This window comes from Ictidomys tridecemlineatus, chromosome 12, assembly GCF_052094955.1.
Source record: "Ictidomys tridecemlineatus isolate mIctTri1 chromosome 12, mIctTri1.hap1, whole genome shotgun sequence".
Lineage (NCBI taxonomy): Eukaryota > Metazoa > Chordata > Mammalia > Rodentia > Sciuridae > Ictidomys > Ictidomys tridecemlineatus.
Window position 1 is genome coordinate 12017199 of NC_135488.1, and position 17911 is coordinate 12035109.

Here is a 17911-nt window from a genome sequence, read left to right on the forward strand (position 1 = left end):
TAGTGCTTGCCCCTACTTCTGCCCTTTCCAAGATGTTGTATGGTTGGAATGAGAGCATTTATGCTTTTCAAACTGATGTCTTTCACCTCAAAATATACAATTACAGTTTGCTCATGTCTTTTTGTTCTTGGGAGCTCATTTGTTTTTAGTGAAGATGATTATTCCATTCTATAGATACACCATAGTTTGTTAATCCCATCATCTGCTGAAAAACATCATGGTTATTTCTAATATGGGGAATTATGAGTGAATCTGCTCCAAATCTTTATGTGCATGTTTTTCGGAGGACCTGTTTCTAACTCATTTAAGAAACTACCTAGGATTGGGATTGATATTTCATGTTATAAAAAGCTATGGTCAGTTTTGGAAACTTCTTCCAAAGAGACTGAAATCTTCTGCCTTCCCACCAATTAATGAAAATTCCTGTTGGAATTTGACATGATCCATATTTTAGATTTTGGCCATTCTAATACATAGATACTTATATCTTATTATTGTAAACATTTAATTTTTTCACATATGAAATTATTATATGTTCAATTAAAAATGATTTTATTAAAAAGTACAGATTGCAATTCCTAAACTCCCCTTACAAAACAGTGCTACTATTCCTATGTTGGTTTCATGTGTTCTTGAAAGCATCTATTCATTTAACAGTTCCTATTTTGTAAAGAATCTGATTGAATCAACATTATTTTGGATACAACACAATATCTTGTTTTATACAGAGTTTGTCACAATGCTTTGAAAATACTTGGTCATTGTTTAAACCAATAAATTTTGGTAGCATGACAAATACATTTCAGGTGCTGTGCTAGGTCATACAGAAACAAACAAACAAACAAAAAGTAAAAAAGAAAAAAACATGAGGTCATGAATGTAGACCAATTTTTAACTGTGCTAGCTGCAGACCAATTTTTAACTATACTACAACTCCCCTCTCCTCCAAGAAAAAGAAATAGAAAAGAAAATTAATTCCTCTCTGTGGGAATTGACCAGAAATGTGTGTGATTTGGGAATAAAATCATAAAATTGTAAAACTGCTTCTCCCATAAAAGATGCAACTAGATTGATTCAAATAAATCTAAATGAATCAATACGTGCTATCAATTCACAAGAATGGATTTTCTTTTATTCCTCAATGAATGTGAAACACATAAATAGATGTTTATAAAAATCAATATTTTAATGAATCTGAGCAGGGTAGTATCAGCAGTATATCATTTAAAAAGCAAATATGACTAGCCTGATAACATAGAAAATTGACAAAGCTTTATAAAAAGAATTACAGGATAAATAATTGACATTGATGTAATGAATTCAGTAGAATAATGATTTTTTTCAAATAATTAGAAAGACAATATAACATCTTTTTATTTCTCCAGAATTTTTGGAATCAAACAACTGTTCAATTTTCTAAAGTCTTAGTACTTAATTATTTTAAAAGTATAAGTGCATGACAAGTAAATAAATTTTGCAACAGAGAACATGTGGAAAAGCCTTTGCACCACTAACTTCATGTCACTGTGTGCTCTAACAGGAATTCAAATACTGCATTGCATTTATTTTCAATTACATAATTACTTCAATAGATTTTGTCTGAATTTTAAAAAGTGAAATAGAACTGCCAACATTAAAAGAGAATAAAAATATCAGAGTGCTCTATTTTGTATAATATATGCCAATCAATTTATGATATTCCATATACTTTTAAACTATGGATATAAACAAAAATGAAAAACCATTATCTAATAGTTCTCATAAATAACCTGAAAAAGTCTATTAATGCTGTAATGAAAATATCTTTATCTCTCTTTTGAGGCTATTTAAGGATATAGTTCATTATTTTATTGGCTCCTTATTATGAATTACTTTTTGTTAAGTTTGCTGGGATATTTTAGAGGATATTAAGGAATTATCATAGGATTTGTTAATTCACTAAACATTAAATTCAACCAATGCAAAAATAATCAAAATTACCAATTAGATATTAAAAAACACAATATAATATAAATAAAAGCATATTTAGAATATTGAAAATTAAAAAGTGAAAATAGTGATGATCCACTTTAGAATATCATTGTTCATATAAAATTAGCATAGAGTACAGTTTGCTTTCAATACAATTTGGTCTCAAATGTCAAATATAATAATATATGATCAATAAACAATTATCAAACAGGTTTAGGAAGATTAATTACATTATATATTAATACAGACATGAGGCAAGTCACTTCTACGTTAACTTAAACTAAGATATTAATTTATAAAATTTAGCTGATAGAACTCTGATTTTATCCTAACTTGCTTTTTTGCTCACACATTTGTTAAAACATTTCAAAAATATCAATATGAATTAATGTATGTTCAGATATGCTAAAACCATTTTCCTATCAGTTATCTGAACCAACAATACATTTCTTTGTCTGCAAGTTAGATTCCATTTTCCCAGGAGAAGTGATGGGGAAAGGATAGCTTTGAGCCACATCCATCCTAGGGCTTGGTTTTACTAATACAGTTTTATTTGATCATACACACACCCATCTTTTTGTGTATTTTCTATATTTACTTTCATACTGCATATAAGAACTGAGGAGCAGTGACACAGACTACATGTGGCTGTTACAGCCCAGATATTTATGACCTAACTCTTTATAGAAAAACATATAGATAATTAAAGCTCTATAGTCTAGAAACTGGGACTAATATAAAAAATAATATTATTTTGATCTCTTTATATGTCCTGACTAAATAAAGTTTCAGAAATATATCTATAAAAAGACACATAATGCAGGGAGGTGAGTATGATGAAAGCGGTAGGGAGGTGGCAACATGAAAACACAAGCTACCTGTGGTAACTGAAAAACTCCCAAGTGAAATGATAACTGGGTTTGGTCTTAAAACATACTATAGTGAATTATTTATACTAAAAATATTATTTTTATAAATATGCATTTCCTTTGAAGGGAATTATTCGATATTTTCCTCCACTCTAAGACTGAATTTGACATAGCATGAGAAAACAACTGACTTTTCCAAGAAATTCCTTGTACCTTTTTTATCAGTTTGTGACTGAGAAGTACCATTTGGCTGAGGTACGATATTTATTGCATGAATATTCTACAGTTTGATGGGTGTTTGGTTCCAGGGTTTTGCTCCCAAGAGCTGTTGCACATCTCCCTAAACACATATGCATAAATTTATTTTAGATACAAAATTCCAAGCATAATTAATGTGTCAGGGTTTTCTAAGTCTACATCTTTACAAATGTTTTTATCCCTACTTCAGTGGTTATTTTTGTTGAGCAAGAAATAGTTTTCGAGGCTACCATGATAACAAGGTTGTTTATTACCATGATTCTCACCATCCTAATAAACTAAATTCTTTATCTTAAAGACACTCTAGCAATAGTGAATAAGAAAGATATAGACACATCCAATATATAGTATTGGATGCTGTGATAGGCATAAAAAAAAAGGCCAGCTCAATTTTTCCATAACCTAATCCCCATAATATTGTAATATGCCATGTTGCAGGGCAAGATGGTGCATGTGAGTGAATATGGGCTTAAGGTGTCTAATATTCTGGACTTAATGTAAGAAGATATCTTCATTTATCTACAATCCAGTTTAATGACTATGGCCTTTTACATATGTGAGAGAGAACAGGGGAAACAACACCAGAGTGACTTGATGAGAAAAAGACACAAACAATATTGCTGTGATAGGAGACAAAAAGTAATCATGAAGCCAGGTGCTGTGGTGCATGCCTGTAATTCCTGTGGCTGGTGAGGCTGAGGCAGGAGGATCCTGAGTTCAAAGCCAGCCTCAACAATGGGGAGGCACTAAGCAGCTCAGAGAGAACCTGTCTCTAAACAAAATACAAAATAGGGCTGGGGATATAGTCAGTGGTTGAGTAGTGCCCCTGAGTTCAATCCCAGTATCTGCCCCTACCCTCAAAAAAAAAACTGAACATGAGCCAGGGAACCATGGTAATCTCTAAAAGCAAAATAGGAAAAGAAAATATATTCTTCCTTAGAACTTCTAAAACAAAATTCAACAGTGCAAACCCCTGAATTTAGCCCTGTGAATCTTCTGATCTCCCAAACTGCAAAAGTTTAAATGTGCATTGTTTAAGCTACTGAGTCTGTGATTTTATTTATTTATATATCATTCATTCAGATATTTACTATTTATCTATATATTTATTTATTTATTGTTGAACTCGGGCCCCTGCTAAGTACAGACTCAACCAATGAGCTACACCCTGGCTCTTACTTTGCGTCACTTTTCAAATGCCTTCAATAATAAACCATTACATTCACACTTTTATTTTTTTGTCAGTACAGTGAATATCAAACTTTATTTTATAATGACATTGACTGGCATTTCCCTAAGTATTGGACAATATATGCACCTCTTCAAATATGTATTGCTCATATAATCTTTTTAGTTGAAATTTTTAATAATATCCTTTGCCCATGTTCTCTTTAGATTTCTACTGCTTCTGATTGTTTTAAAAATTTAAAAGAATTATATCTTAGTAATAATGTTCTTAGTTTTAAAAATTGAAATATATTCTCCATGTGTTCCTTTTTTTTCAATTTCCACAGGGTGTCTTTTTATGAAAATAGTATCCACTTAAACATAATTAAATTTCCATATATTCTCAGTTGAATTAGAAGTTTAAAATAATTCTTCCCTACCCTATTATTAAACATATTTCCTACTTAGATATTTAAAAGTTTGTTTTCAACATTAAAGTTTTAATCTGTTTGAAGTACATGTATATATTATATTACTGATGTATTATATATAAAATGCATCGGATTTGCATCAAGGTACACTTAATTTTCATTTCAATAATATTTTTCATGATCTGCGTTAAACACAAAAATCATACATTGACCTACAAATTTAATACATCATAATATAAAGTTCCAGAGAACTTAAAATCTTTCCTTGAGCTTCCTTTAGGTAAAGCAGAAGTACAACTTTTCCTACAATTCAACATTGTTTTAATTTTTATTCTTTTATGTCAGTTCCACTGTTGGAATGACAAACCACAACTGCCAGTTGTTTATGACCAGAGGTATAAATAATTTCAGTACATTTTTGTTTTATATAATATTTATAATCAAAATTTAAATTTCTGGATAAATTTCTACTGATAATTTGATTAAAATTTTATCAAACTTATATTATTAAACCTGGGCAAATGATAAGATAATTAGGATATTTATGATATTAAAACTTCTTACCCACAAATCTGCTTAAGGTTACTTTGTAAAATATTATAATTTTATTTCTCAAATTATTGTGCATATATGCTTCTAATGATTTCTATGCATTTGATATAATTTAGAGTTTCATGGACAAATCTTATCAAATTTAAATAATGGCAACTTTACTCTTTCGTTATCAAATTTCCCACTTCATAATTGGTAGAAGCCTATTCTTCTTTTTTTATTTTTTGTTGTGCTGGGATTTGAACCCAGGCCCTTGTGTATGTGAGGCAAACACTCTACCAACTGTTCTGTGTCCCCCAACGCCCCTACTCTTTTCTTTTATGAAATACTCCATTAGTTTTCCATCACTTGTATAGTTTTTCTTACATAATAAGTAATACAAAGATGTATTTTGATATCCAATAAAAACATGCACCTTCTCAATACACCGATTGAATTGTTAAGTAAAATTTCTTCATTCTAATGCAGATAATAATATCATAGCAACATTCCAGAAGTTTATAATGCTATCTGCAAATGAAAAAATTTACATTAACATTAATTGAGGTATCATTAGTTTCAATTAAAGTGTCATTAAAGTAAATTTCAAAATAAAAAATGATTTTTATAACTTTTTCTTATACAGGTGGCTATGTCTAAAGATGCTTTAAAAAACAATAAAAAATTCTGCCTAAAACTCCCACAACTTCCATAAAGCAAAACTGTTCTACTGGGTTAATAGTGATTCATCATCCCCTTCCCACTGGCTTGATCAGATTTAATTAGGGATGCTTGTTTGAGCCACTGGCAGGCAGTCTATCATGAGAGTTAACGTTCTTTTAGTATTAAGAAAATAATTCAGATTTTTTATCAATTTTCTCACTTATTATCACCATACCAATGTTAACATCAGGAGAAAATGTCAATATGATATAGCACTTAATCACTTATTGAATATAAGAAAACAGTAGTGGAACAAAATAGAAGTTACAGAAATTCACAAACATATGCAAGACATTCCAATAACTCCCTCTATAGCCAGTGATTGGAATATGAATGGGAAGTACCTGTGACAAGGTGATTGGGACAGCATCACTCATATAATCTTTTGTAGATCTTAGGACTATTGCATCCCTCTAATGAATGAGTCTAAAGAATATTTTGTATGTAATTATTTATTTACTTGAAAAAAAGCAGGAGGATAAAGATTTGATATATATGCTTTTGTTTAATTACTCTAATTAACATAACACTCACCATTGAGCTGGCTTTAGAATTTCTTCACACTTGGTCTTTGGACTTTTAACTGTGGTTCCATAATTTGTTTTCCAATGAAATTAAATAAAGAAAGGAGAAAAAAAACCATCACTCACTTCTCACTTCTAAAGGCTAATGCAAACTCCTCTTATTCTCCTAGGCTGAGGAAAATAACAACAACACAGAATCTTTTGCTATGAAAAATAATGTCAATTTAAGAAATTATAGGCATTCTAATGACTAGCCACATACATTCAAAGGAGTGCAGACCATCTGCTGCCTGGATCAGAACAATGAGTTTGATAGTTTGTTGGGTATATTTGTACCTATACCTCCAGGAATAATCAAGCTTTTATAGGGAATGGGGGTGAAATTAATTGTTTAATCTAATCAATTAATTAAATTAATTTCAACTCATTCAACATGGCAAAGTGATATTTCCTAAGATAACTACAAAAACCTTTGAGAAGTGTAATCCCAGTGAAAGAGGAACTGCCATTGACTTTTTTTGCCTTAATGTAAGGGAATATGAGATGGTGGTAGGATCTTCATATATGAACTTATTAAAGTAGAACCAACTCTTGGAACCTTCAGGCTTATTCACATCTCTCTACATCTATAGGGGTAAAATATTAACCAGAATAATAAGTTAACTCAAAATGTCCTTATGCTATTCTGTTGTAGGATAAAGGAACTAAGTGTGAGTTGTAAAATTTAAGCAGGTCTAAAGTGTACGTATGTTTATGTGTATGAATCTAGAAAGATCATCAGAGTGTGGGAAGTTAAATTTGGGAATGAATACTCCATAATACAGTTGGTCTTGATTTATTTAATTTTTAAACAGTATAATTTGAATCATAGTTTTAATAGTTCATTGTATATGTATTATTATACTTACATGTATTTTTATAAAACAAATACACGTTTGTATACACATGCCCCTCAAGTTCTGATGCAGTAATGTCCTGATAAATCCATCATTAATTTGAATATAACATTAATTATTTTCGTACTTCTAACATATTGTACATCATAGCTCAGTCTAGCCCATAACATGCTCAAAATATTTATGTTAGCATATACATGGGAAACACCACAAAGTATGCTAATAAATAGTTGAAGCCCAGGAGGAGAACAAGTGTCAAAATTCAATGAATGGCGTCTACTGATTAAATAGCATTTTTGCAAAGTTATAAAGTGAAAAGCTTAATTTGAATCATTGGAAATTGCATTTGTTTTATATAATGTCATTGTTCCTATGCATTTTCCAAATTTATATTATGCTTTTTTTCTTTTATGAATTTAGTCCAGTTTCTCAATACCAGATAGAACTCAAAATTAATTTTAAGAAATATAAATTTAAACAATACTTTCTAAAGACAGATTAATTTGTAAGGAGACTTTTTCCTTTAAATTTTTTTAAAATTAACACAAACTACTGTGTGCAGTATGCACCTGTAATCGCAATGGTTTAAGAGGTTGAGGCAGGAGGATTGTGAGTTCAAAGTCATCTTTGGCAATTTAGTGAGGCGCTAAGCAATTTAGCTAAACCTTGTCCCAAGGGTTAAGTACCCTTGGGATCAATCCCTATTACAAAGAAACAAAAAATTTACACAAACTTATTGCATTCAAAATTATATTCAAAATTACATATTGCTGAAGACTCTTGATTGGATTGAAAATCAAATAACATTATTAAACTACCTATGACACATCTGAGACTAAAAAAGTTTTACTTTTATATTTCATAAAGAGATTAAAGTAAAAGACACACAAGTAAGACATCTTAAAATGGTCCCCTATTTTCAAGATAATTTAGAAGATAATGATGGAAATATAGTAGAGTTTTGCACAAGTCAGAGATTTTTCCTGTTCATTAACTATAAATGTCTAATAGTGAATTCAATTACTCTAATAAACACAAAAATAAAAGTCTCCCTTTACTTAAGGTAATTCTTGATTTAAGCCAGATCCTTTTACCCAGGCATAAAAATACCATTGTTTATATATGACTGTTATAGTTTAAATATACCCCAAAGGCCCGTTGGTGTAAAGTTTGGTCTCTGTTGGCACTATTGAGAAAAGGTGGGACCTAGTGGGAGACTTTGATGTCACTGGGACATGGCTTTGAATGAGAATGGGAAGCCTGCTCCTCTGCCACTCACTTTCTTTTGCTTTATGGCATTGAGGAGAGCAGTTTCTGCCAAATCCTCCTGCCATGGTGCTTTCATTCACTTCAGGATCCAAAACCATAAGACCAATTGATCATGAACTGAAACTACCAAAACCATGAGCAAAATTAAACCTTTTATCTTCTAAAATGGATTATCTCAGATATTTCTTTTAGTGATGAAAATCTGACAAACACAAAAATTGGTACCAAAAAGTAGAACTGTTCCAGTGATGTCCAGCTACTTTTTGCAATTTACATATACAAATGTTTAAAAAAAATAGTCTTCATATAAATTGAGTCAATATAAATATTCATATATATAGGTTTGTTGCTGCATATAATTCAATAAGTATACATAAAAATGCCCTTCTCTGATTTAATATGGGGAATTATTGAAGCATATTTTTCATAGTATTTTATTTAGTAATAACAAATCTGGTTGTGCTTGACTTCCAAAATTCTAATAATAATTTATGAATCAGATAAATTGAAATTACTAATGCACAATATTTAACATTATTTAATTAAATAATTGTACAAACTGTACGGATGCAATAAAATTCTAATTGTTACAGAAGTGACTGATAATTAGGTTACATTCTGGGTCAACTAAAATATGATTTCATCATCTTTAGTTACATTTAAAACTTCAGGTGTGAGGGAAGGCAAATGGTGGAATAGGGGCACCAGCACATACTGACTGCTCCGGGATATTGAATCAAATAATAGGTGTGTGTCTTCATAATGAAGAAGTGTGGCCATGAAAGAGAATATCAGTGTAAGATTAGAGAAGCAGGGGCTGGGGATGTGGCTCAAGTGGTGCGGCCCGGGTTCGATCCTCAGTACCACATACAAACAAAGATGTTGTGTCAGCCGAAAACTAAAATAAATAAATATTTAAAAAAAAGGCTAGAGAAGCAATTACTAGGTGAATCCCAGAAATACTGGTTTTCAAAAGAATAAGAGTATTTATTTCAAAGCAAGGAAAATCAGAAACTTCAGCAACTTTTCAATATAAAAGACCTAAAATTAATTCTTCTTCACTAGGTCAGACCATGTCTACACCACTTCATTCTGGGGCCAGAAGAGAGACTGTGACAAATCCATCTACCATCTCTGGATGACTAAAGGCACAGTGGGAAGAAGCAGAGAGGCTTTACAAACAGAACTGGCAGTCTGAGGTTAGTGACCAAGAGGAAGTTCAGTTTAAGCTAGATTCTTTTATATGGACTCAGGAGGGGGCTAGGGCCAGGGATCCGGTTGCTGGGTTCAGTGGAAGGCTGAGAGTCCACAGCCACCACCCCAGAACAGATCCTTGTGGGCTCAGCCACCTCTCCCACACACAGTCATTCCGAGGATCCACAAATGATGTGGCAGTGGCTCTGCTTGTTTCTCTTTCTTTTTTCATGTTTTATAGGGAGAGTATGAACCCACCCAAAGATTCAGTATGAGTCCAAAAAAGAGGCTGTGTCGAAGATCCATTGACATCTCTAGGGTTTGGAGTATGCATTCTGCCATTCTGCTTATCTGCAAAGCAGAGAAAGGTGAAGAGCATTTACTTTTTAAAAAAATAATATTATTTTAGTTGTCAGTGGATCTTTATTTTATTTATTTATATGTGGTGCTGAGAATCGAACCTGTGCCTCAGATGTGCTCCACTGAGCCACAACTGTAGCCCAAGCATTCAATTTTGATATTGGTGGTCCAGGAACTGGACCCATAAAGGAGTTTCTCAGAATTACTTTGACCATGCCAGAGTTTGACAGTGTGAGGATCATGTAGATAGGCTCACATGCATGAATTATGTGCATTTTCTTGAAACAGAGTGCTAATCTCTATATGGGAAAAATTATTACATGGTGTCTCACAAAAGATGTTTTATTTAGTCACAGCCTTCATGACTAGAGACATTCAGAGGACTTGAACATTTACTACACTTCCAATGCCTAGAGGATCCCAAATCTGAAAGTCTTTAAAAGGAATCTCTCCATCTAAAATATATGGACAAGGAGGAATATATAATATTTTTATGCTAATTTTTATTTTGCTTATATTGTTTTCTGAGTAGGTTTATTTTGGTCCCCCCCATCGTTCATAGAGTTCTAGACAATTTAATATATTTTTCTTAATTAAACTAGATATACTCTCTCTTTCATTATTCTGCTTTCTCCTATTTTACCTTTCTTTCTCTTCCTATTTGTTCTCTCTTAACTTCTTCTAATTCATTTTTTTATCATTTTCTTCTTTCCACTTTTATGTTCTATGTAGTTTGAAACTAATTTTGCATTTTAATTGCCAAATTTTAAATTATATTTTATATTATCACTTCCCTTTTCTTATTTTTTGTTAGTGTTGCCATAAAGAATATTTTTCTACTAGAGAATAATTGTTGGAAAGAATTCTGCAAACATGGTCTAACCTGAAAGTCCATAAGAAGAGTAAAGCTCAGTGGGTTTTGATAAGCTGACTGTTGATAAGCAAGTGTTTTACTTTATGTGACTCAATGCCTACAGAAACTTACTAACGCATTTTTTCAGTGTCTAAATTACAGAAATCTAGCCTCAGAATTTATAAAGATGAACACATTCTGTTAGTGCAGAGGACTTCAAAATTTTGTGAAAGATCAAAAGGATATTAATTCCCTTTAATTATGTGTAGTTGACTGGAATTTTTAGAAGAAATATTCTCAAATCTTGTTTCATAACCTGGATATGGAAGAAGCAATTTAAAAGATAGTTTAAATGTTAAATCAGATTTCTTGCACAAATTTCCAGAACGTTTCCAGAAATATTTTCATCTTACTTTGCTCAAAATGATAAGAGTAAACAAAGATGTATACATCAATTTACAACTTATTGATGGGCCAATTTGTTAGAGCCTATACAAAGAAAAGTAGGACCAATATCCTCTCTGTATGTATTTGCATCTGATTGTTACATTTGACTTATGTGAATAAAAGAGACCTAGATAGCTGGTGAACATTATTACTGATCACATTTTTGAAGTTTTTGTTTGTTTGTTTGTTTATGTTTTTCTGTGTGTGTGTGTGTGTGTGTGTGTGTGTGTGTGTGTGTGTCTGTGTGTGCATGCTGGGGATTGAACTCAGGGCTTTGTGCATGCAAGACAAGCACTCTAGCAACTGTGCTATATCCTCAGCCCTATGAAGTATTTTTTAAAAATACTAGGATATCAATCAAACTGAGTAAAGAATATCTTCCTTACCATTGTTGATGTAGATCATCCAATCCATTGATGGCTTGAACAGAACAAAAATGTGAAGGAAGGCAAAAATGACTGACTCTCTCTCTCTCTCTCTCTCTCTCTCTCTCTCTCTCTCAGCTGAAGTATTCATCTCCTGTCATCAGGCATCAAGTTCCTGGTTTCTGAGTCTTTGGACTCTTATCAGGGTTTAAAGCTTTTAACATTCCTTTTCCTGTCCTCAGTTTTTTAGACTTTCATTAAATAACACCACTGAGGTTTCTGTTTCTCCAACTTTCAGATGACTACCTGTGGGATTACTTGGCCTCCATGATCATGCATTCATATTATTATACTAATTCCCATTGTGTATATATATATATATATATATATATATATATATACATATATGTATAATTTATACATATGTATTATTTTATATTTAATAACAAACACAAAACATCTAAATGTTCTATTTTATCTCTGGACAGTACTAATTAGTGCACTGTGCATGATAAAGAATCAAATATGATCAAAATTGGAAAAAGGATTGTGAAGAAATTTCCATAATATGTGTGTGTGTGTGAGTGTGTGTGTATGTGTATGTATATGTGTATATATATATATATATATATATATATATATATATATATATTACTGGGAAAGATTTAATAAGTCAGATATATGATTATTAACTTTTCAAAAAAAATATCTACTTGGTTTTGCTATTTACTATTTGATTGGAGTACACCCATTACTAAGTTACATGCAAACTTACCTATTTTTATTAAGTAGTAATCAGATGGTTACAATTTTATTTTTCATTACATTTATTTGTTAGAAACTTTATTTTGCCATTATTGACAGACTGTGTATAGTTCTACATCTTATATTCTGTTTTTCCTTAGAAAGTAGCATTATTGAAGTATAATTCCCATATGTAAGATTTACCAATTCAGAGCACATAATTTAATAATTTTTTGTCCATTCATAGATTTTTGTAAATACTGCCAATAATTTTAAAACATTATCATCAATGTTCCTCCCAAGAAATTCTCATACCCATCAACATTAACTCTGATCTCTCCTTCTCTATCATACACCCTTGTCTCCCTACCATATGTAAATATTAGTCTACTTTCTGGCTGCAGAGATTGAATGTATATCTATATATGAGACTCTGTACATATATATATGTACATGTATATATGTCATATTATTGGTAAGTTTTGCCGACTTACTTCTTTAATTTAACATGTTTTCAAGTTTTATCCATGTAATAGCATATAACAGTAATTTCTTTCATTTCTATTGCTAGATTTAATAGAATTGTATGGTTAAGTTAATAATTCCTGGGCTGGGGAGATAACTCAGTTGGTACAGTACTTGCCTTGCCTGCACAAGGCCCTGGTTTCAATCCTCAGCACCACTAAATAAATAAATAGATAAATAAATAATTCCTGAGTTAAATAAATGTTTATATGTGTTCATATGGTTACTAATAAAACCAGGGTATTAACTTGATAATATTAAAGAGTGCTTTTATTGCTTTTGGGGTTTTTTTGTTCTATGTTTTAAAAAATATACTTACTGGCATAATACAAAAGAAAGCTTAGACTGAAAATTACTGACAAATCAAAAGCAACACACATATACTATTTTTAGAAATATAAATATGTGAAATTTTCAATAATAATATATTCTTGACAGGAAAGTAGCATTTTAAGAAGTTAGTTTATAGCTAAATAGTTAACATTCAGAAATCTAAGGTATAGTTTTGTATGACCTTGTGAAAGAAAAAAGAAATGTGAAGTTCTACACTAGTTTTTCCATTGTGTTCATTAGAAACATCTGAAAGGCATTTGACATTATTTGTATTTTTGCAGTTGTTTTCATTAATTCATCTAAAACTATTTTCATTAATTCATCTAAAACTGTTAAATTTGTTGATTTTTCCATGACCATCCCATGAAATAAGTTACCTGACTGCTTAGTATATGGATTCCTTACAAAAGAAAGAAGAAGAAGAAGAAGAAGAAGAAGAAGAAGAAGAAGAAGAAGAAGAAGAAGAAGAAGAAGAAGAAGAAGAAGAAGAAGAAGAAGAAGAAGGAGGAGGAGGAGAAGGAGAAGGAGGAGGAGGAGGAGGAGGAGGAGGAGGAGGAGGAGGAGGAGGAGGAGGAGGAGAAGAAGAAGAAGAAGAGGAGTTATGGAAAAACAAACATTTTTCTTTGTGTATACAAAACTCATGATAAATTTTTCCATGAAACCTAGTAACAGCTATGTATTTTTGTAATTCTATTTGAATAGAAACTATAACACTTTTGCTTGACGGTAAAGTTAGAATTGCAGTAAAGTTCATTCTAACATATAGTTGTTTACTTTTTAATTATGAGTCTTTAGGCTGGACTATAATTGCATTGGGTTTACAGAATCTTTCATTATTTCCCTGTAAGTTATAGTCTCTTGTTTCTAATACCTATAAATATCTAATTATCAAAAATACATGCTATAACATTAATATTAACCCTTTACAAATGACATTAAAATTCAGAGCATTACTGATTTTTGTCCCCTGACCTAGATTATTTTGTTGTTCAGTATATTAAAATTTAGTTTGCTTGGTTATTACTTAGGTCTAACAAAAAATTGTTATTTGTGTATCTATACGTTCTGACTCCAAAAATAATTTGAGCATCAATTAAATTATTTGCACAAATATTTTCATTCTATACATTGGAGCATATCAATAATTACCTCATATTTCCACATTGGTTTGAATAACATGCTTTAAGATAATTATCATTCTTGCCACGAAACGTTCTAACAATACTTCTTATTAAGTTGTAAATTAGACATGTTTTCATGAGGCAAGTGTTTTGAAATTACTGAACTGTTGTTTATTAGAAATATCTTTTTCTGCTACTCAGTTAAATGTGTTAATGAAAAGACAAAGTGAGACACTGGAAATTGGTTGAACTTTCCTAATCAATGCTTATTAATTTTCTTAGCAATTATGTCAGGCTTTAAATTATATCATTTTATTTCTAAAAAGAATAAATGGTCTGGGAAAACATTCTTATACTTTATTCAAGATTCCCTTCTTTCTAATTGCATCTGACTAGATTTCATTGCTGTTGTTAGACTAAATGGTTAGCCTTCCTTTGTGGGGAAATGATACAGCTGTTTAAAATAAATTTTCTCAATTATTTAAAGTGTTCCAATAGTCTGAAAATGTATTTGTATTAAAAGCCTTTCTAATAAATTTTCAGAATAAAACACTGCAGTTAAAAAATAAATATAAAAATAAAATAGGTATTTTTGGCTTCTTACTATCTGGATATTTAGTAATCATAGAATAATCTCTATTGCCCCCAACATTTTCATTATATTTACATTTGTTGTATCAAAGAATAATAGCATTTCTAGGGCTGAGATTGTGGTTCAGTGGTAGGGCTGGGATCGTGGTTCACTGGTAGAGCATTTGCCTTGCGTGTGTGAGACACTGTGGTTGATCCTCAGCACCACATAAAAATAAATAAAATAGAGGTATTGTATTCATGTACAACTAAAAATTATAAAAAATATTATTTAAAAAGAAAAATATCATTTCTAAAGTGTACTGTTCTAATTTATTTATAATGTGACAGTCTATTTTTATCATTATCTAATTTCATATTTGCAAATTTGTATTCTTCAAAATTAATTTGGAACCACCAAATCAAAGCGTGGGGCATTGTAAGGGCCATTCACAGGCAGACATGCTTACTGTGGTGATAATTTTGAGTCACAACAGACGCATGGAACTTCCCAGTTGAGGTGGTAATGCTTTGTTTTTGTTTCAAATCTCAAACCACAAACAGGGGTATTTTAAATCAATGAATTAAAATTATGTTTTTTTGGTTTGGTTTTAGTTTTTGTTTTTTTGCTTTTTAAAATTGATGATTTTGGTAGTAAATTCACTGTGAAATGGCCAACACAGTTCATAAGTGTTGTCTAATTTTCCTAAGCACATGGGGGCTGTGATATGCCTCACCGAAGAAATATGTGTGTTAGGTAAGCTTAATAAGGACATTAGTTATAGTGTTATTGACTTGAGTGCAACATTAATATGCCAGCAATTTATATTAATTAAAGTTTTTTTTAACAGAAGCATATATAAAAATAAAGTTATATATTGACTGACTGACAAAATGTTACAAACCCCAAATTATTTTCCATAGGACTAGTGGCTCAATATCTACAAATTCAGTGTTTGCAGCAAATTTATAGAGCACAATTGTCATAAATATTGGGATTCACTATATAGATACATGCATACCCAAATGTATGTACAAAAATATAAACAATTATATAGTTATTTATTATTTTAAAATACATTTGATTAAGCATAGACTTTTAAAGTTAAACTTTCTTTTAAATCTAGGGATTTATATAAATTTAAAAAGTTCAAAATTTAAACAGCATTTTTCACATAAAATTGCAGCAATATTGAAATAAAATTTACACTAAAGTCCATTGTTAATCATTATTTAAATCTTAAAATCAGTGGGCAAAGAATCTATGTTCTACCATTTGATCTATCAATCATGGAAAGAACCACATAAATAGTAACAATTTTTGCTTCACAAAGGAATTAAAAACTAATATTTTTGCAGTTTTTCTTTTTTTATTGATTCTTTTTTATTTATACATAAAAATAGGATTCATTTTGACATAATTATAAAAGCACGGAATATAGTTTGATGTAATTCACTCCCCAGTACTTCCCCTTTCTGTCCTTCTTCCCTCTTCCTGTTTCCTTTCCTCTTCTCCACTGATCTTTCTGTTATTTATTTATAGTATGTTATAAATTAGTGTGTTGAGTTTTTCTTATTGGCACATTTTCAGATGTTGCATATATTTTTGTTCTTAATTAGTGATCAGTTGATGCATTTCTTATTAAAATGGAGATCATGATCCCAATACAATAATGTGCAGATGATTTTGAGCATTCACACATAAAATGAATTTAGTTTTCATATTGTATAATTAATTTTGATAACTGGTCAAATATAAGAACAGAATTTGCTTTAGACCTTTTTTGCAGGAAAGTCTTCAAGAGATAGATGTTGAAACTGGGAAATATAAATGTAGTAAAAATATAATTTTGATGGCCTTTTTCCAGAACGTTACCCAAGTAGTTGCTCTGAGCAATAAAGGCACACAATGTTTGGTTGGTGCCCATGAGTGGACCACAGAGCAAAAATCTGCATGGATACAACTGAATGTTACTATATAATTCAAAATTATCTTTCTTGGTCATCATTTTACTAGTGCAGTACCTAAGAATATAGCATCATATCAAATGGGATTCTATACATTTTTCTAACCTATATAAACAACAAACTGACACAAACTGACAATTGCTCAGGCAAATTTCTATTACATACATAGAGTTTCTGAGAGGATGAAGTGATCCTTAGAACAACAATGTCATCTAACATTGATTCTCATTCTCAAAAAAATAAAAACATTAAATGTTTGGAAACATGTATACGACTTAGAGTTTATGATGGAATTGTAGAAGTTATTAACAAATTCTGTATTACAGAAATGTGTGCTATATCTTTCAGATTTTGAGTTGTGTCATTTATGGAGTCTTTAATATAAAGTCATAATTTTTATATCTCATTTAATTCTTACAACTACCCTCTAAGATAGAGGCTTAAATCAAGCCACTCCAGAGTTGAAGAAAAAAGAAGTCAAAAAGATTAAGTAACGACTACATTCATTTAAAAAGTTGATTTTGAAACAAAAATTTAAAACTGGTTAATCTGATACCAAAGCTTAATTTTTCAAACTTTATTTTCATAGTAAAACATTACTATTTTTATGTGCTAAAATAAATCTAACCTTCATTTTACTACTTAACAATTTAAAGTGTACAATTCAGATTTGATAAGTATTCCATCATTGTTGTACCATCATCATTACTCATGTAAAAAAAGACATAATATGTCAGTGATACTGAAAATTCACAAAAAAATTATATTCTTTTGAGATTACACAAATTATAT

At 30.7% G+C, this 17911-nt stretch overlaps 1 long non-coding RNA gene across 2 annotated transcripts in view; it reads left to right on the forward strand.

Annotated features, from left to right (window-relative positions):
* Nucleotides 1–13869, forward strand: part of LOC144369029 (uncharacterized) — a 26443-nt gene extending 12574 nt beyond the window's left edge. For both annotated transcript variants that reach the window (XR_013428444.1, XR_013428445.1), the window contains exons 2-4: nucleotides 9705–9838; nucleotides 10075–10201; nucleotides 13834–13869. This is a non-coding gene — a long non-coding RNA (uncharacterized LOC144369029). The remainder of the gene's footprint in view (nucleotides 1–9704; nucleotides 9839–10074; nucleotides 10202–13833) is intronic.
* The last annotated feature ends 4042 nt before the right edge of the window (nucleotides 13870–17911 follow it).